Below are 22,442 nucleotides of genomic sequence, written 5' to 3' on the forward strand. Positions count from 1 at the left end.
GAAGTCACCATACCTGTTGATGGCTTAGAGGATCCATTGACTATAAAAGGGCAATGTATGATGTTGATCGATATCACTAGATCAAAGCCATGGACCTCGAAATGGAGTCTATGTACTTCATCTCGGTCTGGAAGCTTGTAGACAAACCAGATGAGGTAAGACCTATCGGTTGCAAATGGATCTATATGTTGGGTGTGTTGCCCTAAACTCATAGTTTGTATTTTGTAAAAACAAATGTCTATTTAATAAAGTTTTATTCAATAAATTTGTTGTTGAATCATAGCTGTGCATTGTCCAAAATCCAATAAACTAAACATCCAAGGTTATTTATGATGTAATCGGGACAGTATATATACTGGGTATATACTTGATATACGGGGTATATATTTGATATACCCCTGATATATGAATGGATAATGTCCCGTGAATAACCTAAAGGGTCTATAGTATATGGATAAGGCTGGGTACCTTATCTTGGCAACACTATGGATACGGCTCACTCTGTAAAGGTTACAGACGACTCGATCCAGGTCGTTCGTGTGGAGACATGCGAGTGGGGGTATCCTATACAATGAGTTTGTATAAGACCGGACCACGAAATAGGCAATCTTTAGATGTAACACCGTTAACTAATAGGTTGCTATTTCTTAGGATGACCAGGCAACTCATTCTCAATCCTGAGTGAGTTATGGACTCCTGCCCGTGAGGGCTCGTCCTTTGATCTGTATGGGTGAGAGTGGCCCTAGTCGCCGACTCAACATTCCTACCATTTTGGGGACGAGACCGAGTGGGGAGCTGGGAACATAACTTCACAAGATGGAATTCACTCCTCCCCGAACAAGGGGCCCCACCCTCTCATTGGTCGAGAGGGACTTCCGGTTATTGGTTGGACCATAACTTGGTTGTTCATTAGAGGAGCAGTGGTGTTTCAGTAGTGAGATGTAACTCAGGGGTAAAACGGTAATTTGACCCAACTTGAGTTACGAACACTGGTGAAGGATTGACTCGTCATTAATGGTCATATATCCATGGACACGAAAACATTCTGCAGTGAGAAGAGTGCAACTGCGGGTCTTTAGTGGAATGACCCGTAGTTAACGAATCTAGATTAACTCGGTCAATGAGTTTGACCGATTAATCTTGCATCGTTGGAGCTTCGGATATGTAGGTCCATTAGGTCCCCTTGCTAGCTCATAACTGGTAATACGAGGATCAAGTTTTTGGAAGAATTTGAATTGTTCAAATTACTTAAGGGATTATATGTATATTGATACATTATAATATATAGTTAATTATAAATTAAAACTATATATTATGAGAGAAACTATTTGAATGAGATACAAATAAAATTAATATGAATAAGCATATTAAAACTATAGGTTAAAAATAATGTACATAAGATGTACATTAGAATTATAGGTTATACGAGAGAAATGTTATAGAATATGATTCTATTTTTGTGATAAATAATTAAGTGTTAATTATTTATTTGATTTATATATATATATATATATATATATATATATATATTAATTATTAACTGGATTAATAATTAATAATTATTTATTAATTAATATGATTAATTAATAAATTGTTTTTTATATTTTAATTATTATATATATGTTATATATATATTAATTATTTATATATATATATATTATTAATATTATTAATATTAATAATATTAAACTCCCCTGTAAAATTGCAGGAGAGTGGGAGGTTAGTGTGACGTGGGGAGTTGCCCCACGTCACCATTTCTGTTTGTTTTGGCAGTTCTGCAAAAACACAGAACGAAAAAGAAGAACCTCACCCATTTTCTCTCAATCGAAGAAGAACTCTCTCAAGCTCTCCCTCTCGTTCCAAAGGATTGCTCCCACCAGCACGATCCCGAGACCCAAGAGGATAGCGAGGAAGACACAGTGGTGGTGTTCGAGGGAAACTCGTTGAAGAAACGTTCTTCAAAGGTTCGAATTTTCCATGTATTTTTTCTTCTGTAGAATTCGTTTTTGTATCCCAAAAATCAGCAACGAAAATCCGCTTCCGCTCCGGGATTCACATCCCTTCACTATAAGCGTAAAATAGACCATTCAGGAAACGTACAAACCTATAAAGCCCGATTAGTAGCAAAGGGTTATACCTAGGTGAAGGGGATAGACTATGAAGAAACCTTTTCACCTGTTGCTATGATTAAATCTATTAGGATACTTTTATCCATTGCCACTTTTTATGATTATGAAATTTGTCAAATGGATGTCAAAAGTGCCTTTCTGAATGGTAATTTTGACGAAAGTATCCATATGGTCCAACCAGAAGGGTTCGTAAAACAGGGTCTGGAGCAAAAAGTTTGCAAACTTAAAAAATCCATTTATGGATTAAAACAAGCATCCATATCCTGGAACGTGAGATTTGATGCTGCGATCAAATCTTACAGTATTGAACAAAATATTGATGAACCTTGTGTTTACAAAAGGATCATCAACTCCACGATAGCATTTCTTGTTATGTATGTAGATGACATCCTACTTATTGGGAATAATGTAGGATATTTGACTGACATAAAAAATTGGCTAGCAACCCAATTTCAAATGAAAGATCTTGAAGAGGCACAGTATGTTCTAGGTATCCAAATAGTTTGGAACCGAAAGAACAGAACGCTAGCTATGTCTCAAACATCTTGTATAGACAAAGTGTGTCTAAGTATAAGATGCAAGATTCCAAGAGAGGTCTTCTACCCTTCAGATATGGAACACATCTGTCGAAGGAACAATGTCCTAAGACACCTCAAGAAATTGAGGATATGAGACGTGTTCCCTATGCATCAGCAGTCGGGAGTTTGATGTATGCAATGCTATGTACCGGACCAGACATATGCTTTGCAGTAGGGATAGTCAGCAGGTATTAGTCCAATCCCAGTTATGCACATTGGACTGCCATTAAGAATATCCTTAAGTATCTTAGAAGAATAAGGAACAATGTGCTCGTGTATGGAAATAATGATTTGATCCTTACTGGATACATTTACTCCGATTTTCAAACTTATATAGATTCAAGGAGATCTACTTCGGGATCGGTGTTCACTGTTCACTCTTAATGGAGGAGCAGTAGTGTGAAGAAGTATAAAGCAGAGCTGCATTGCCGACGCCACAATGGAAGCAGAATATGTTGATGCATGCGAAGTAGCCAAGGAAGCAGTATGGCTTAGAAAGTTCATAAATGATCTAGAAGTTGTTCCGGACATACATCTGCCCATCACTTTGTATTGCGATAGCAGTGGGGCAGTGGAGAGTCACCTATAGAGTTTAGGACTACGATTAGAATAAATAGGGCAAGTAGGAGAAATTGCGTATGAGATGCCCTAGTTTATTGTGTTTACATTTCTCGCACTTAACTCAACCATGTTGCAAACCCACTAGGAGTGTTAGTCCAAGTGGGAGTTTGTTGGGTATTTTGTCTTAAAACTCGTAGTTTGTAAACAGTGAACGTTAATGTTGGACATGTGGACGTGGACGAAGGCCAATTTAGGATACAATTTATTGCGCTCGACATGTGGACGAAGAAATAATTAGGCAAGTAAAGAGAAATAATTAGGCACGTGTCTATATAATTTTTACTGACAATTTGTACTGACCAAAGACACGCAATGAGAAATAATTAGGCACGTGTCCATATAATTTTTCAAAGGGAGACAGACCAAAATTATGTGATGTCGGGATTATATTCACCACATGTGTGGCGGTAAGAATCGCTTCCCCCCAAAATTCGTTTGGAACATCGGCTGATAATAAAAATGATCGGGTAGTTTCAACAAGATGGCAATGTTTTCTCTCAGCAACACAATTTTGCTGAGGAGTGTCAGTACAAAAGGTCTGATGTAAAGTCTCATTCGATGCAAGTAAATGATAAAAAGCATTAGAAGTGTATTCACCCTCCAAATCACAACGAAAACACTTTATGATAGCGGAATGTTGAGTTTTCACAACAGCTCGAACGTTGTTGAAAATATTAAAATAGTCGGACCTATGCTTCATTAGATAAATCCAAGTATAACGAGTATAATCATCAATAAACGAAACGTAGTATCTGGAACCCCCTTTAATGGGTACAGGAGACGGCCCCCACACATCAGAATACTATTATTGAAAGGTAAAGTTGAGAATTTTGCAAGTTTACAACCACTACAATCAGAAATATCATGACTGTCTAAATATCCCAAAGCTCCTGTAGACACTAAGAAACGCAAACGAGACGCAGAAACATGACCCAAACGAGAATGCCACAAATAAAAAATTGGCGATGAACTACTCAAGCGAAAGGAGGATGAATCCACACTAGAAGCTTCAACACCTGATACTTTGAGTTGATCCAAAACTGTTAGATTATATTATTTTCTTGTAATTTTCTATTGTGTTTATGTTAGGTTTCATTGTTCTAATGGGTAAGTGTTTTCTTATCCTACTAGGCAAGTGTTTCTTTTCTTTTCTTCTTTGTAAGTCCTATTTATAGTCTTGTATCAATTCTTTGGAGGTAAGTAAGAAATAATTATTTTTTCTTATCAATTGACACGGTATCAGAGCATTGAGGCTTTTTCGATTGCCCTTCATTGCCGATCAATTTTTCGATTGGCCTTCATTGCTGATCACGTTTTCGATCAACCTTCATTGCCAATCAATTTCCTATTACTTTTGGGTTTGCCGTTCGTGGTCGATTATGGATTGTGAGGCAACTGTGTTTTTAGGGCTTCAAAAATAAGATAAGGAAAAAAAAATTTCCCGGTTTGGTCTGATTTGATTTTTCTGGTATGTCCGGTTCAATTTGGTTCAGTCCGGTTCAAGGTATTTCCATTCCGGTTTGATGTATTTTCGGTCCGGTTCAGCGTATTTCCAGCCCAGATCTGTCTATTTCGGTCCAGTTCAGCATACATTGAACCCGGTCCAGCTCGTTTCAGCCCGGTTCGGTATCTTTTCGACCCGGTTCAATTTATTGTCGGTCTGGTTCAGCATTTTGGCTAGGTTCAGCCCGTTTTTAGTTCGGTTCGACTGGTTTTGGTTTGGTTCAGACGTTTTTGGTTCGATTCGACAGGTTTTTTTATTTGGTTCAACCGATTTTGGTTCCGTTCTCCTTGTTTTTGTTCGGTTCAGCCCTCTTTCAGTTTGGTTTGGTTCAGTTGAGTGCTGATTTTTCCTCATCCTTCTATTTGGTACTTCAACCGTTAGTTTTGTGCGTAGATCTCTGATTTTGAGTTGCTGTTCAGTGTATTTTAGCATCAATGTCGCAAACGTCCAAAATTACCAAAAAGTTGGACATACATGAGATCAAATAATTAAGGAGCCTCTTAAAAACCTTGGATAATGCTCATAGTCAAGGTACAGGTTCGGCAACTTTGACAAGTACAACTTCTCAACCTAAACATTGTACTTGGATTATTGATTCCGGTGCAACTGACCATATGACGAATAGTAACTATCATTTTATCTCTTACAGTCCTTGTCCGAGCAATAAAAAAATTTCTACTGCAAATGGTACCTTAGTAACAGTGGCTGGTCAATGAGACATCAAGATAAATTCGAAAATTATGTTAAAAGATGTGCTTCATATACCACGTCTAACGGTTAATTTGATCTCAGTGAAGAATTTGATCAAAGATTTAGGATGCAGATTAATTTTGTATGATTCATCTTGTATTTTACAGGACCAGAGCAATGGGAAGACGATCGGACTTGGTAACGAAAAAAATGGACTCTATTATCTTGATGAACCTATTGGTCTGAATAGTGTTCCAGTCTCCTTCACCTCACAAACTCATCATCCTTCAAGTAAGCTTTTGTTGAACCATTATAGACTAGGACATCCTTCATTTCACACTCTTAAAATTTTATTTCCCGATTTATTCAAAAATCTTAGTCCAGAGTCAATTCAATGTGAAGTTTGTGAACTCGCTAAACACAAGCGTGTACCCTTCCCTAGTAATAATAAATGAATATCAGTTCCTTTCTCTCTTATTCATACTAATGTTTGAGGTCCCTCCAATGTGCCAAATATTTCCTAATTTAGCTGGTTTATTGTGTTCATTGATTACTGTCCTCGAGTCTCATGGGTTTTTCTTTTAAAGCAAAAATCTGATGTTGGTTCTACCATTCAAACATTCTTTGATAGGATAGAAAACCAATTCGGAATCAAACCCAAACGATTGTGCTCTGACACTGCTCGAGATAATTTCAATCAAAACCTAACATCATCTTGTGTGGACGCTCCTCAACAAAATGGAGTGGCCGAAAGAAAAATTGGTCACATTCTTTCTGTCACACGTGCCATTCTTTTTCAAAGAAATGTTCCTAAATCCTTCTGGGGGGAAGTTGTGCTAACAGCCACTTATTTAATAAATCGTTTACCATCTGCTATTCTAGATCTGAAAACTCCTATGGATATCCTATCAAAATTTTATCCTGATTTTCTAACGACAAATAACTTGATTCCTCGAGTATTTAGTTGTGTAGCCTTCGTTCATGTTCACAGTCATCAGCGAGGTAAACTTGATCCACGAGAACTTAAGTGTATATTTGTAGGATACTCGAACACTCAAAAGGGATATAAATGCTATCATCCTCCTTCAAAAAGGTACTTCATCTCTGCTTATGTTACCTTTTATGAAGACATCAGCTTCTTTACCTCACCTTATCTTCAGGGAGAGGAAATATTGTTGGAAGAGAAGAATTTGCCCATTCCCAACCTCACAATTCCTGTATTAAATCATATACCATCACCTGTACCAAACCCTATTGAAATTGACCCCAACATTAGTCAATCCTTTTCATCTTTACTACCCATAGACACCTCACCAGGTCCATATAACCCTTTACCACCCATAGACACATCACCAGGGCCATCTAACCCTTCTACTACTATACCATTACAGGTTTATTCAAGAAGGAACATTGAAAAGGATACGCAAGTCGAAGAGTCTAAACATATCTCTGGAACTACAATTGACGATAAAAGAATCAGTGATGAATTAGACATTACAATATCTGCTAATGATGAGTCAGACCTGGATTTGCCTATTGCTTTAAGGAAGGGAAAACGAACTTGTACTCAGTATCCATTGTCTCATTTTGTATCATATGACAAACTCTCAAGTTAGTACAGAAGTTTCATGGTTAATCTTACACAGGTAAATATTCCAAAAAACATATATGGAGGCAATACAACATGAAAAATGGCGGCAAGCAATGAATCTTGAAATGCAGGCTTTAGAAAAAAAATAGAACGTGGGAGCTAGTTACTATGCCTAAAGATATGAAAGTTGTAGGATGTTGATGGATATATACTGTGAAATATAGAGCAGATGGAACACTTGAGATGTACAAAGCACGGTTGGTTGCTAAATCATATACTGAAACATATGGAATTGATTACCTTGAAACCTTTGCGCTCGTTGCCAAGATGAACACAGTAGGAATACTTTTATCTCTTGCTGTAAATCATGGATGGGACATGTTACAATATGATGTAAAAAATGCTTTTTTGCATGGTGATCTTGAAGAAGAAATTTATATGGAGATTCCACCTGGGTATGAGCAACCAGGAAATAAAGTTTGTAAATTAAGAAAGACATTTTATGGATTAAAGCAATCTCATATGGCATGGTTTGGTAGATTTTCTCAAGTTATGAGGAAGATGAGCTATAAAAAAAGTCAAGGAGATCATACATTGTTTTAAAACATTCTACTACAGCGGGCATGACAGCACTAATTGTTTATGTCGACGATATTTTGTCACTGGTAATGATAATAACGAACAAGATAAATTGAGAAATTGTTCAATCCAAGAGTTTGAAGTTAAATAACTAGGAAAGTTAAAATATTTTCTTGGAATAGAAGTTGCCTATTCTAAACAAGGCATATTCCTATCACAACAAAAATATGTGATTGACTTACTTTCTGAAACAGGAAAACTTGGCAGCAGACCGATAGGAACGCCAATTGATCAAAACCATAGATTATGTGCATCTGAAGAGAGTCCTCCAGTAAATAAGGAAACTTACCAGAGGTTAGTTAGAAAATTAATATATCTTTCTCAAACGAGACCAGATATTGCGTATGTTGTAGGAGTGGTAAGTCAATCTATGCATAGTCCAAAAGAAGTTCATCTCCAAGTAGTGTACTGAATACTTCACTATTTGAAAGACTCCATTGGGAGAGGATTGTTGTTTAAGAAATGCGAGAAACTAAATCTAGAAGTTTATACATATGCAGATTATGCAGGATCGATAAAAGATAGAAATTCCACTTCTGGCTATTGTACTTTCTTTGGTGGAAACTTAGTGACATGTAGAAGTAAAAAACAAAATGTAGTTGCAAGATCGAGCTCAGAAGCGGAATTTAGAGCAATGACATTGGGCATCTGCGAATTACTGTGGATAAAAATTATTTTAGATGATTTGGAGATTCCATGGGAAATGCCTACGAAACTTTACTGTGATAATAAATTTGCCATCAGTATTGCACATAATCCAGTTCAACATGATAGAACAAAGAATGTTGAGGTTGATAGACACTTCATAAAAGAGAAGTTAGACAGCGGTCTCATATGTACTCCATTTGTACCAACAAATAATCAAATAGCAGATATCCTAACTAAATGATTGAACAACAACGACTTTGAGCATTTGGTTAGCAAGCTAGGAATGGAAAATATTCATTCAGCAGCTTGAGGGGGAGTGTTAAATTATATTATTTTCTTTTAATTTTCTATTGTGTTTAGGTTAGGTTTCCTTGTTCTAATGGGTAAGTGTTTTCTTATCCTAATAGGCAAGGGTTTCTTTTCTTTTCTTCTTTGTAGCTCCTATTTATAGTCTTGTATCAATTCTTTGGAGGTAAGTAAGAAATAATTACATTTTCTTATCAATTAACAAAACATAGTCCCCCCTGCCTACGGCCTGTCCCAATCTCCTTCTGAGACCGCGGGTCCTGTATAGAACAAGTGGAAGACGAAAAGTAAATTATCCAGATTTACATAATTGACTAACAGAGACAAGATTCAAAGTAAGACTAGAAATATAGTAAACATCAGAGAGAAACACAGAAGGAGTAACAATTGTGACGACACAGGAGTGCCATCAACAGTCACGATTGGTACAGACGAATGAGAAGACTAAGAAACAAAAGAGGACGCACCTGAATCCAATACCCATAAGGTAGAGGATATACCTGAAGTATCAAGCGATGACAAACCTTTAGAAGACGAGGCAGACATAGCAGGAGGCTGTGAAACCAGGAACTTCTGAAACTGCTCAAACATGTAGGGATCCAAAGATGGGGCCGCCACTCCATTATTGGATTGAAGCGGTCGATATGTCCATGGAATGGGTTGCGAAGATTGCTGCTGCTGCTGGGATGGCGGATGATGTTGTTGTTGTTGCTGCTTCTATTGCGATTTACCAATCTTATTCAACAAAAACGGACATTGAGCCTTCCAATGACCCTTCTTTTTGCAGAATGCACACTCGTCATAAGACACCTTTGTGTGAGAATTCTTCTGTATGACACTTGTTGAAGATTGTTGTGGAGTAGCAAAAATGGATTGACTCTGAGGAGGTGTGCTCTTATCTTTAGACTCAAGACGAATCTCCTCTACTAATAGTTCACTAACCACTGCATCAACAGAAGGGAGAGGAGTACGATGTAAAATTGACCCACGTAATGGCTGAAAATCATGACGAAGAGCCATAAGAAATTGGATCAAGCTCTGTGAGTCTCTTCGAGTAATGTAAGATTCAAATGTGCTTAATTCTGAGGATTCTGTTAATGTCAATTGATCCCATAATTATGATACAGAGGAGTAAAAGTCCTGAATACTTGTATCATCCTATTGTAATGCACGAATATCTGTCTCCAATTGATATTGTTTGGCAAAATTAGACAGAGTATACAATTTGGCCAAATGATCTCAAACTTGTTGAGCAGTATCATATTTTGCTAATTGCACCAATGGAGTGTGTAACAGAATTATTTATCCACGTGATAATCTTCGAATTGTCAGCCTCATAAGTATCCAATGAGGATGCATAGTCATCTGCCTTGGTGTCTTTAGGCTTAACTCGAACACCTGTAACATAACTCCACATAGATTTTCCACGCAAGAAATTCTTCATAACATAACTCCTATACGAGTAATTTTTACCATCCAACTGTACACTAATTGATTGAAGAGAATCATCCTTACGATTCGACATAACGGCAAAATAAAAAAATTCTCAATTTCACCCAGCAAAACAACTATCAAATTTCACCCAACAATATCACCACCATATTTCACCGAACAAAAAACTGCACTATGCACTACTCCGAAGACTCAATATCTATGTGAACTTCCAATCCACAATCCACAAAAATTGTGGGCAACATATCCAAGAACAAATCAAAATGATTCCAAAATCGAATTAATAATCCAAACAAACAAAGTTTCCAAATTCCAAAGCACATATCAGAATCCCAAATTCCAAAGCACATATCATAATTCAAAACTCAAAATGATATTCACTGATACTCCCTCGATGCAGTACAAAATCCAAAACTCAAAACACAAACCATTCAAATTACTGACGCGTCCACGAGAAGTCTAAATTTAATTTCTTCACGAGATTGACTACAAATTCAACAGCTTCAAAACCTGAATTCACATGAAATTCTCTCACTCGCCGATTAACTAATGGCTTCGATAATGGAGGCTCTGATACCATGAAAACATAGGGAGATAAAATTAGGGTTTGATTTATTAACAACACAGTAGTTTTGGAATACACAGCTTATATAAGTCGTTAACTCTATGTAAGAAATGACTAATCTACCCTCAAAGATAAATAATAATAATAACAAAAATATTAATGCTAACAATGATATGATTTGATAATCTCTTTCTTGTCATTTAGCCCCATTGTCTAATTTGTAAAAGTTATTCTCTAGTACTAGCATCTCAAGTTTCATGAAAACCACCATAAATTGAAATTGGGTGGATCATAATCGGTTTAGAGAAGGTTTTACTTTTAGTTTCATGGCTCTCAACAAATTGTTTGCTGTCACGAGTCTTAGCTACTGTCATGTGTGAAATGTGAATAATTTATCGTTGTTTCATCTCTCATATTTTTAGATGTTTTGTAGCTTGGTTATAAAATGTGCAGTCCAATGCATATATAATGACCCAACTATCATGATGGAACACAATAAGAAATGTTATTGCTCGTTTGAGAATATTTATGCATATTTGTAGTTTATTTTAAATTGCAATTGAAGGCCCATCTTATTTTTACTCGGTATCTATTGTTATTGGTATAAAATTATAGTATTTATGTGTATTTCTATGATTATACTCTATTCTTAGTTGATACATTATAGAAGATGTTGTATCCTCTTCTTAGGAATTGAAGTACTCTAGGTGATTGGTTTAACTAATTATTGAGTTAAATCCTTATTTTTAGGCTCTGGAAAAAATACGATTTGAGAGATTGACTGACAAGAGCAAGCTTGATGCTCAACCGGAATTCTCCATCCACATTATTCCTGACAAGGCAAACAGATGGCTTGTGAACCATTGATAGTGATATTGGTATGACCAAGGCTGGTGAGTTATTTCCTAAAAATTATGTGGTTAATATCTTCTAGTCTATTTCATATGGATAACTAATTGTTTAATATTGTTGATGTTATCAGATTTTTTATTTTTCTTTCTTTTGCTTTCTTCAACTGATTTTCTTACTTTCTTAATTTTCTTAAACTTTGACAATACAATATGATTTGATGTGGGAGCTGTTTGTATTGAATTTCACTTGATTTCTTACTTTTATTAGTTGTTCTGCATTCTTTTACCTAATAAATGAATAGCTTTTCTATTTTTTGATTGCTAAGAATGAGGAAAATGAGATTTTTTTTCTACTTAGATGGCACAAACAAACTTCATATAGTTAAACTTGGTCCAGTTTCTTTCTTCTTTCATCTACTGCATTCCTTTACTAAACCACCAAAATCATTAAAATTTCGTTGTTTTTTTGGAAGTTATTAGGTATATTCCTGCAAGTCATGTATTATGTCTTCCTTTAATTGCATCTAACTAAGGTTTATTGGTTAGTATCTTTTGTTTCAATTCCTTCCTTATTTTTGTTTTTGGGGGTTAAAAAGTTTAGGATATTTAGGGTTCTATGTAGTTTGTGATATTTCAATGCATATAGACCTGGTGGAATTTAGTTGAGAATTGGCTGGAAGACTTGAGCTTTATTGTTTTACGTTTGGTTTTGATTTGTTCGGGGTGTGTTGAAAAGTTTAGGAGATTTAGACTTCTCTGTAGTTTGTGATGTTTCGATGCATATTGCAGGCTCCATGGAATTTGGTTGAGAATTGACTCAAATACATGCTTTATTCTTTTTGGTTTGGTTTGCTTGGGGAAGAGGGGGGTTAAAAAGTTTAGGATACTTAGAGTTATTTCTAGTTTGTGACGTTTCTAATCATATTCTAGCTTTGGTAGAAGATGGTTCATAATTGACTAAGGTTACTTTATTGTGTTTGTTTCAGCAAAACTCAAAAGAGATAGTTGCAGGAGGATGTTGGTCTTTCAATGATCCAGCTGCTCTTGTTAATCACGTTCCTATTGGACCACATGTAGTTATAGTTTTCATTGATGTATAAAAGAAAGACGAGACATATTTGTTGGAAATTGATTTTTGGGTAAGTTTATGTAACTTTGTATACTTTATTTTGTGATGTAACGGATTATAAACACTTCATTTAGAAAAATATGGGATAATATATTTAATGTTTTATATAGTATTTTTTTTTATATGTATTCACTAGTAGAAAGTTGCCTTCAATGACAGTTAAATTCTGTCATTAACATAATTCATGAAAATTATGTAATTGTCATCTATTAAGACATCAAGAAAGAGGAGAAGATAACAAATTTGAAAAATTGTCATCAATGCATTTACAACTACAGTTATACCTTGTCACTAATAGATCTTCCATCACAATTAATAAATGTCACAAAAACTCATTTAATTACAGTTTATAATTGTCACTAAAACAATGAAAGATTTTACTCTCCTGTCAATAAAAACTTAATGACGACAATTTATAAATGTCATGAAATATTTTTTAACGACAGTTCAAAATTGACATGAATTTTTTTTTTACGACTGCTGATAAACGTCAAGAAAAGCGTAACAATGACTATTTATAATTGTCACAAAAACTTTTATAGTGATAGTTTTAACGGTCAATATTGGTAGTTTTAACTGTCATAAAATTCTTTATATTGACAATTTTTAACTGTCATTAAAATATTTATATTGACAATTTTAACTATCACGAAAATTTTATACATGACAATTGATTAATTATGACAGTTTTGTTTTTGTCGCAATTTGTGTTTAATAAAAGTTTGTAATGTCAATAAAAGTTTATATATGACAATTTCATAACAGCCATGAAATACATTTTAATAGCACTGTACACGTTTCAAAGAAAGTCTCTAAACCTGTAAATTATAAAATGTAACAAAGTTGCATATATAAGATCAAAGTCTGATCAAATTTGTACATTATGATATTTTATACAAATTCTATACTATAAGTCTATGACTACAATAAGAGAATGCCCAACGAACTATATTCACATTACATCAACCGCGTACATGTCGAAAGTGCGCCGAAACTCTTCCCTATACATTCTCCTTTCTCAAAATGTTGCTCTCGCAAGCTACTCCTTCAACAAAATAAAACGAACAATTAAGAAAATATTAATATTAACTCCCACATTTTCTTTCTAACTCCAACATGCAACAATTATGAATGTGCTCCACTCTCAAGAAACTAACTTCAACTCACGAAATCGTAAACAGTTCTCATATTGATGCTCTAAATGTGCTCCAAATGTTGCTTCAGTTTTTTTTTTCTTCTTTTGAGAAGAAACCAAGCTATCATTGAGAAAAATGAAAGAATATAGAAAATGAATACAAAAACCAAGCCCAACAAAATGGTAACAACCTACAAGAAAGGATCTCAATCCGAAAGAATAACACTCAACTCGTAGTTTCAAAAGAATAACACCTATGATCTTTCTTTCACAAAAACAAAGAAGCAAAGAGACAATACCAAACGGTTTTTTAGATTCTCCAAATACTAAAGACTTTAACCAAATAAAACTGGTTTATGAACAACATAGATGTTGAACAATAACAAGCAAAAACAATCTACTTATTCAAATCTTAATTGGCTACCTTTGTTGTAGGATAGCCACACAATTATCCAACTAGACTTTAAACTATATGCATGACACATATAAAAACTAAGTCTTAATTGGTTATCTTTGCTGCAGGATAGCCACACAATTATCCAACTATATTTTAAACTATATGGATGACACAATTATCCAATTCTATATTAAAATGCAAAATTATTAGATGATAAGATTTATTAATATTATAATATTCATCTTTCCATTCTCTTTGCCTTTCTCTTTTTCCCTACTCACTCATTATGGTGTTAATGCATATTATAGATCCTAAAAAGCTGCGGCCTATTATGCAAAGTCAATGTAGTGATTATAATCAACATGTTTCGGGGGCAAGTGGTTCATGAGAGAGAAGAAAGCCAATCTACGGAATATTGCTTTTCATCACCACTTCTCTTTTTCTATATGTAAGATTTCACATCATTGTTATGGCCGTTGTGAGCAAGAGCTGAGCTTTTTGTCTAATAGGGGGAGGCTGATCAATTATTAATAGCAGTTAAGCTATATTTTTTTGGTGTTTTATGCTTCAAGAAATGGAAATGTTAGTCATTTCCCATTGGCATTAAGCTCGTTAATTCCCAAACAATATTATTATGGTAGTCATGTACTAACACGCGAACTTGATGTAACTAAGGTTGGTTGATGATGACCTTCCACCATTAAAGAGATCGACTAAATGGTTAGAGGCGAGAAGAGGAGGTCGATTGGATAATTGTAGCTTATTTGTTTCGTTTGCGATTGTGTGTAGCACATGACGGGAGAACAATCCAAGTTTGTCACTTTCTCCAAAAATGATGGAGGTTTCGTAACCTTTGGTGATAACAAGAAAGGTAAAATAATAGGTAAGGGTAGTATAGGTAATGAATCTTCTATTTTGATTGAAGATGTACTTTTGGTTGATGGTTTAAAACATGATTTACTTAGTATTAGTCAATTGTGTGATAAAGGATTTAGAGTTGTGTTTGATAAAAAGAATTGCATCATTGAAAATGCCAGTGATAGAAAAGTTTTATTTGTTGGAAATAGAGATGAAAATGTGTACACTATTGATTTGAATGATTGTCCTATTAGTGATAAATGTTTATCGGTCTTGCACGATGATTCTTGGTTATGGCATAGAAGACTAGGACATGCTAGCTTGCACTTAATGTCAAATATTTCCAAGAATTCTTTGGTTAGAGGTCTTCCCAAGTTTAAATTTGAAAAAGATAAAATTTGTGATGCTTGTCAAATGGGTAAGCAAACCAAGTCTTCTTTCAAATCTAAAAATATGATCTCTACTACAAGACTCCTACAACTATCACATGGACTTATTTGGTCCTTCTAGAATTGCTAGTTTTGGAGGGAACTATTATGCCTTTGTGATAGTTGATGATTTTTCAAGATTTACTTGGGTTTTGATGCTAAAACATAAGGATGATGCTTTGAAAAGTTTTTCTAGTTTTGCCAAAAGAGTTCAAAATGAAAAAAGATTTTTGATTTCTAAAATTAGGAGTGATCATGGAGGAGAATTTGATAGTAATGCTTTTGAAAATTTTTGTGAAGAAAATGGATTTTCTCATAACTTCTCCGCTCCAAGAACTCCTCAACAAAACGGTGTGGTTGAAAGGAAAAATCGTACTTTGCAAGAATTTGCTAGGTCAATGTTACATGAGTATGGTTTACCTTCTTATTTTTGGGCGGAGGCCGTTAATACCGCTCGTTATGTTTTAAATAGAATTTTAATTAGACCCTCTTTAGATAAAACTCCTTATGAACTTTGGCATAACAAAATTCCAAATATTGGATATTTCAAAGTTTTTGGTTGCAAATGCTTTATCTTGAACAACAAAGAGAGACTTGGAAAATTTGATTCTAAGACGGATGTCGGTATTTTCCTTGGTTATTCCTCTTCTAGTAAAGCTTATAGAGTTTTCAATAAAAGAACCTTGGTAGTTGATGAATCTATGCATGTGGTATTTGATGAATCTTGCAATGTTGTTTCTAATGATTCTTTTTGTAGTGATTCTTTAGAAAGAAATTTTGGAGATTTACTTGTTAGTGACAAAAGCAAAGAGATTGCTTCAAGTAAGCAAGAAGTGAGCATCAACGAAAATAAGGTGGACGGTTTTTCATCCATGCCTATGGAGTGGAAGTATGCTCCATCCCATCCTAAGGATTTAATTCTTGGTGATCCCGAACAAGGTGTGAAAACTCGTTCTTCCCTTAATATGTTTAATAACATTGCTTTTGTTTCTCAAATTGAACCAAAAAATTTTAAAGATGCCGAAAGCGATGAATTTTGGATTTTAGCTATGCAAGAAGAATTAAATCAATTTGAAAGAAACAAAGTTTGGGAATCCCTAGGCCTTCTAATGCTTCTATAATTGGGACTAAATGGGTCTTTAGAAATAAAATGGATGAAAATGGAAATATCATTAGAAATAAAGCTAGACTTGTAGCTCAAGGTTATTGTCAAGAAGAAGGAATAGATTATGAGGAAACTTTTGCACCCGTTGCTAGATTAGAAGCCATTAGAATGTTACTTGCTTTTGCCACTTATAAGAATTTTATTTTGTACCAAATGGATGTGAAAAGTACTTTTTTAAATGGTTATATTATGGAAGAAGTTTATGTGGAACAACCTCCGGGATTTGAAAGTTTTGATTTTCCAAATCACGTTTTTAAGTTGAAAAAGACTCTTTATGGTTTAAAACAAGCTCCAAGAGCTTGGTATGATAGACTTAGTAATTTTCTTATTAAGAATGGTTTTAAAATGGGTAAAATTGACACTACTCTCTTTATTAAGTCTAAAGAAAATGATATGCTTTTAGTGCAAATATATGTAGATGATATTATTTTTGGTTCTACTAATCCTTCTATGTGTGAAGAATTTTCTAAATGCATGCATAATGAGTTTGAAATGAGTATGATGGGAGAACTTAGCTTCTTCCTTTGGACTCCAAATCAAACAACTCAAGGATGGTATCTTCATAAGTCAAGAGAAATACACAAGAGATTTGCTCAAAGGTTCAAATTCAATGAAGGTAAAATTGCCAAAACTCCTATGAGCACATCCACTAAGCTTGACAAGGATGAGAAAGGTAAATGTGTGGATGTAAAGACTTATCGAGGTATGATTGGCTCTTTACTTTATTTAACCGCTAGTAGACCCGACATTATGTTTAGTGTATGTGTTTGTGCTAGATTTCAATCTTGTCCTAAAGAATCTCATGTGCATGTCGTTAAAAGAATTTTTAAATATTTGCTTGGAACTATTGATTTAGGCTTGTGGTATCCTAGAAATGTTGAATTTAATTTGGTAGGATATTCCGATGCGGATTTTGCGGGTAGTTTACTTGACCGAAAGAGTACTAGTGGGACTTGCCAATTTCTTGGTAGTTCCCTAGTTTCTTGGTTTAGTAAAAAGCAAAATTCGGTTGCTTTATCAACTACCGAAGCGGAATATATTGCGGTTGCTAGTTGTTGTGCTCAAATTCTTTGGATGAAACAAACTCTTTGTGATTTTGGATTAAAGTTTGAAAATGTGCCTATATTTTGTGATAATACAAGTGTCATAAATTTGACTAAAAATCCTATACATCATTCTAGGACTAAGCATATTGATATTAGTCATCACTTTATAAGAGAGCATGTGCAAAACGGTCATATTACTCTTGAATTTGTAAGCTCAAATAATCAATTAGCGGATATTTTTACCAAGCCTTTAAATGAAGAATGATTTTGCAAAATTAGGCTTGAACTTGGTATTATTCGTTGTGATGCATTTAAAAATGCATATTGATAGGGAGAGCATTTATGCAAAATTGTGTTCATATTTTTAGGAGGAGCTTTTTATGTTATTAATTTTTTTTTTTTTTATGATTCTAAAGAGGGAGAAGTTTAAGAAAAATTTGTTCTAAAAATGTTTCATGATTTATTGGTTTATTAATCCATGGATGTATCAACTGAGGGGGAGAAATTAATCTTTGAATGTTTTTTAAGTAAGTATGATATTTTGGATTTACTATGATGTCTATGTATTTTTCTTTGGAAGTTTGTCATCATCAAAAAGGAGGAGATTGTTGGCTTTTTGGCCTTAATCTCAAATTAATTAATTTTAATTAATTAATTAATTAATTAATGTTTTGATGATAACAAACTTAATTTTATTTATTGATTTTTTTGTATTTTAAAGTGTCCACAGTGTAGAGCTTGTTACAACGATTCCAATGACTATTATATCATCCAAATCGGAGCTCAAACGGAGAAGTTACGATCGAAATAAATTGGAAGGAAAAATACCCGAGAAGATGACGTAGACAGTTCGTAAGCTAACAAGTGACAAGCTTCTTTTTAAAAAATATATATAATATTGAAAAAGAAAAGAAAAAGATAAAAAAAAAATTTGAAAACTTACCGTTTTCTCACATATATATATTATTATTATTATTATTATTATATATTAATAATTAAAACAACTTGTCACATCACTTTTTATATATATATATATTTTTATTTTATTTTATCATTATATATATATATATATTATTCTTAATTTATTTTTTTAAAATTATCTCAACCCTTCATTCTTAATAATTAAGATCTAATGGTTTAAAATTAAACTTGATTTCTTTACCATTTTCTTCCCTCTATTTAAACTAAACTTCTCATTCAAAATCATACAACAATTCTCTTATTCTCAATCCTCCATAACTTCAAAATTCTCATTTGCTAATCTCTCCAAGTTCTCAATTTTTCTTTCCATCTTATTTGTGAGAGAAATTTATTGTTGTGAGGATTGAAATTTTTGTGAGCTCAAATTTGTATATTTACTCTATTTGAGAGTTTGTAAGTGTGTGTTTCAAAATCTTCAACTCATTGTAACGGTGTGATCCTCACCATGGAGAGGATCGTCTTTGCTCTTGTGAAGAGCAGTGTACCGATTTGAGTCAGAATTTCAATTTACAACCCAAGAGGTGCTTGGGAAGTGGAGTAGGACAGTTGTGCCGAACCACTATAAAAATTCCCGGTGTCAAATTTCTCTAACCCTCTATCTTATTTATTTTTGCAATTAATCTTAGAATTTGATTGTTTGCTTTAAATTTCTCTTGTTTGCCTTAGAATTCATTTTATCTTACTTTGTTAAAATTGCATATCTCAAAAAGTGTATTATTTTTGTTTAAATTGGGCCCATTTATTAAAAAGTTTATATTTTGTTAATTAAACTCTATTCCCCCCGCTACGGTTGCCATACTGATCCAACAAGGAAGCATATGAATGGTACATGCTTTGGAGCATGACATATAAAAGGCTCTAAAGCTTCTAGTGTAACAATCTATGATATTGTGCTACCCAAAAAATTAAGTAGAAAAAAAGTTAAAGCCAGGGAGACAAAAAAAGTTAAAGCCAGAGAGACAATGGGAGTTTAAATTGAAGCCAAAATACCTAACTCTCTTATTTAGCTTCAATAGATCCAAACATCCTTCAAGCTTACATCCCGAATGACAACCATGTAATTGGATCATGACATAGTAAACTAGACGAATTAAAAACATCAAACTAAAAACTGGTACATCATCCTAACTGCACGAACAAAACAACTCCTAATTTTAAGTCAAGACATTTAAAATCCTTGGTATTAGGCATCATTAATAAGAAGTTCAATCCAAAAAAATCTTAGAAAAAAGCTCTTCAAGGGTAAGAATTCCTAACCATGTCGCTGAGATATAAATTTCCTTGATATTTCTTTGGTGGCAATTAATAAGTATAAAATTTACAAAATAATAATTACCATAAACATACCAGTATATATAATTCAAACCAAAAAACAAGTGATGCTTATCCTTAATTTAATGAATTGTGGGTGTGGCGTGGCATGTCTTGAATGGAGATAGAGATATGTGAGATGGGCCACCGTCTACTGTGATGAAAACTGCAACACAAATTTAATCAAAGAAGAACAAACAAATAACTCCAACAAGACATGGGAAAGAGATGGTTATTTTTTATTCCATTAGAAGGTTTTCCACTGTTTCCATCACTACAAGTATGGGGAGGAAAAAATTATAAGTAAATTTACGTACCCCAAACATTCACCTAATTACCCAAAAGCCTAAATCCTACACCAACTCACACATAGCCCTCGTCTCATCTCTTCCCTTCCTTCTACCATGACCATCTGTGAAGTGTGTACCTTCTTCTATTTTTTTTCCAGATCAGTGTTTAATGGCCTATATCCTCTAAAAAATCATCGAGATGCATAAATATTTGATAACAAGATGTAAGGCCCTACTTTCTTTCACTATACAAACTTGAGCGCGAAAAGAAAACAAAGAAGACAAATATGAATTATAATAGAAGTGAAAATACAAGAGTTTGAAATGTACATCACGTTCAATTGAGTGTGATGCACAAGCTGGAAGAAGTAGAATGCACCTAGACCTGCACAAGTTGGGAGAAGAAGAAGAATGCTTCAACTTTCTTCCTAAAGCATAAATTAGACTATTAAATCAACTAAATCAGTGAACTCACGTCCCGTTCCTGGTCTCCAGCAAGCATATGGTTAACAAACCACACATTCATCCAAACTTCAGAACATGCTTTCAACCATCCACAAGTAAACTATATCAAGTCACATCAAATAAAAATTCTCAAACTAGGTCCAATAACCATAAATATAAGAGATATACACGAAAAATTGCACGCACACACGCCCCAATCTACTTTTACTTACAACACGCTCCAAGCCCTTAATTTGGATCAATTACTAGACAAGAAAAAGAAAATTCAGAACGTTATAACTCAAGTTTCGACCACTGAAAATTAATCGGAAAAGGGAACGAGAAGGTTGTTACCTACTTACCTTTATCGAATTAATTGGGGGTCTTTGTTTGAACTGTGGCAAAAGTGTTCGATACACAGATTTGGAATCGATTGACGCAAATGTGAGAGTGGGTACAGAAGATCGGAACTCTCAGATCTGGCCGGACTGCTGCAGAACCGAACTTGGCGTTGTGGTCACGGGCCTGTTTCGCCGTTACCTGCAAAGGAGGACGCCTTCCGGGTTCTCACCGCCACAGTATCCGCTGTTGGTCGGTAATTGTCAAACCGCTGCTGGGCACAGATGCCGCCGAAGAAGAAAGCCGAGGAAGCACGCTACTGGGTTCGTGCGCCATCGTTCGCCGATTAGGAGTTGCCGGAGACGACGCAGGGGGAGGGCTGGTGCGCCTGGTTTTCACGAAGATAAGGGATGGGAGGCTAGGAGGAAACGAAGAGAGAGAAGTTTTTAGGGCTTTTTTTTTTCCAAAGGCACAATTCCCTTTTTTTTTGTCAAAAAAAAAAAATTGGTTTAAATTAGGAAAGGATAAATTTTATTATAATAAATAAAGAAATTAGTAATTTATATTTAGTTACCTAAAAATGTTATGTATCAATGATAATTTATATGAAGATATTACATAGTTTAATCCAGTTATGGTCCATACGCATTCTATCCAGTTCTGGTCCATACGCTACTGCGTTTGGTTTCGGTTTAGTCCATACGCATTCTATCCAGTTCTGGTCGGTTTCTCAGGTTCTTTCACCCCTAATTTATATATTACTCCATATCCAATGATTATGGTCTATATATAGTTCAATCGACACATACACATATATATATTTTTTTAAAGAACAATCCACATATTTATTATGAAGACAGCTCTTTGTATATGACAACCATAAGAAATTAAGAACAGATAAAAAGTTCTAAGTTCCTAGGTTTGGGGATGTGCCATTTTTTAGTCACGTCGTATTGGCAATAGAATTCCATTATTCCTACCATTAATAATTAATAAAATATTGATAAATTAAAATATTATCTAACCACATGGTAACAATTTTTTTTTTTGAGAATGTAATTCGAACTATGCATCGAGTTGTGCTACTTGAACCATGTTCTAATTAACTTAACTATCTTACTAATAAGAAAAAAGGGGTGGGCGCACTGGGTGTTTCCGAGCAGCGAGGATAATATGACAAAATAAAGGGTAAAATATATTTTTGGGCCTTGAGATTATTTAAATTTAGTCTTAATTCAATTCTGAAGTTTAAAAAAATGACATGTTTTGTCCTTGAAGTTAAATTGACTTTAGTTTTTAATTGGTTCCTAAAGTTTGAATTTAGTTTATAATTGGGTCATCCATT

The 22,442-nt window shown here is 34.3% G+C and overlaps 1 long non-coding RNA gene across 1 annotated transcript; it reads right to left on the reverse strand.

Moving 5' to 3' along the window:
- Positions 1-19,978: 19,978 nt before the first annotated feature.
- LOC111022275 (uncharacterized) lies at positions 19,979-21,673 on the reverse strand. Its single transcript, XR_002602944.2, has 2 exons — positions 20,790-21,673; positions 19,979-20,699 (listed from the first exon to the last, which is right to left on the reverse strand). It is a non-coding gene; the product is annotated as an uncharacterized LOC111022275 (long non-coding RNA).
- Between the last annotated feature and the right edge of the window lie 769 nt (positions 21,674-22,442).

Source organism: Momordica charantia (assembly GCF_013281855.1).
Source record: "Momordica charantia cultivar OHB3-1 chromosome 2 unlocalized genomic scaffold, Mcharantia_2.0 BLBB01000002.1, whole genome shotgun sequence".
Lineage (NCBI taxonomy): Eukaryota > Viridiplantae > Streptophyta > Magnoliopsida > Cucurbitales > Cucurbitaceae > Momordica > Momordica charantia.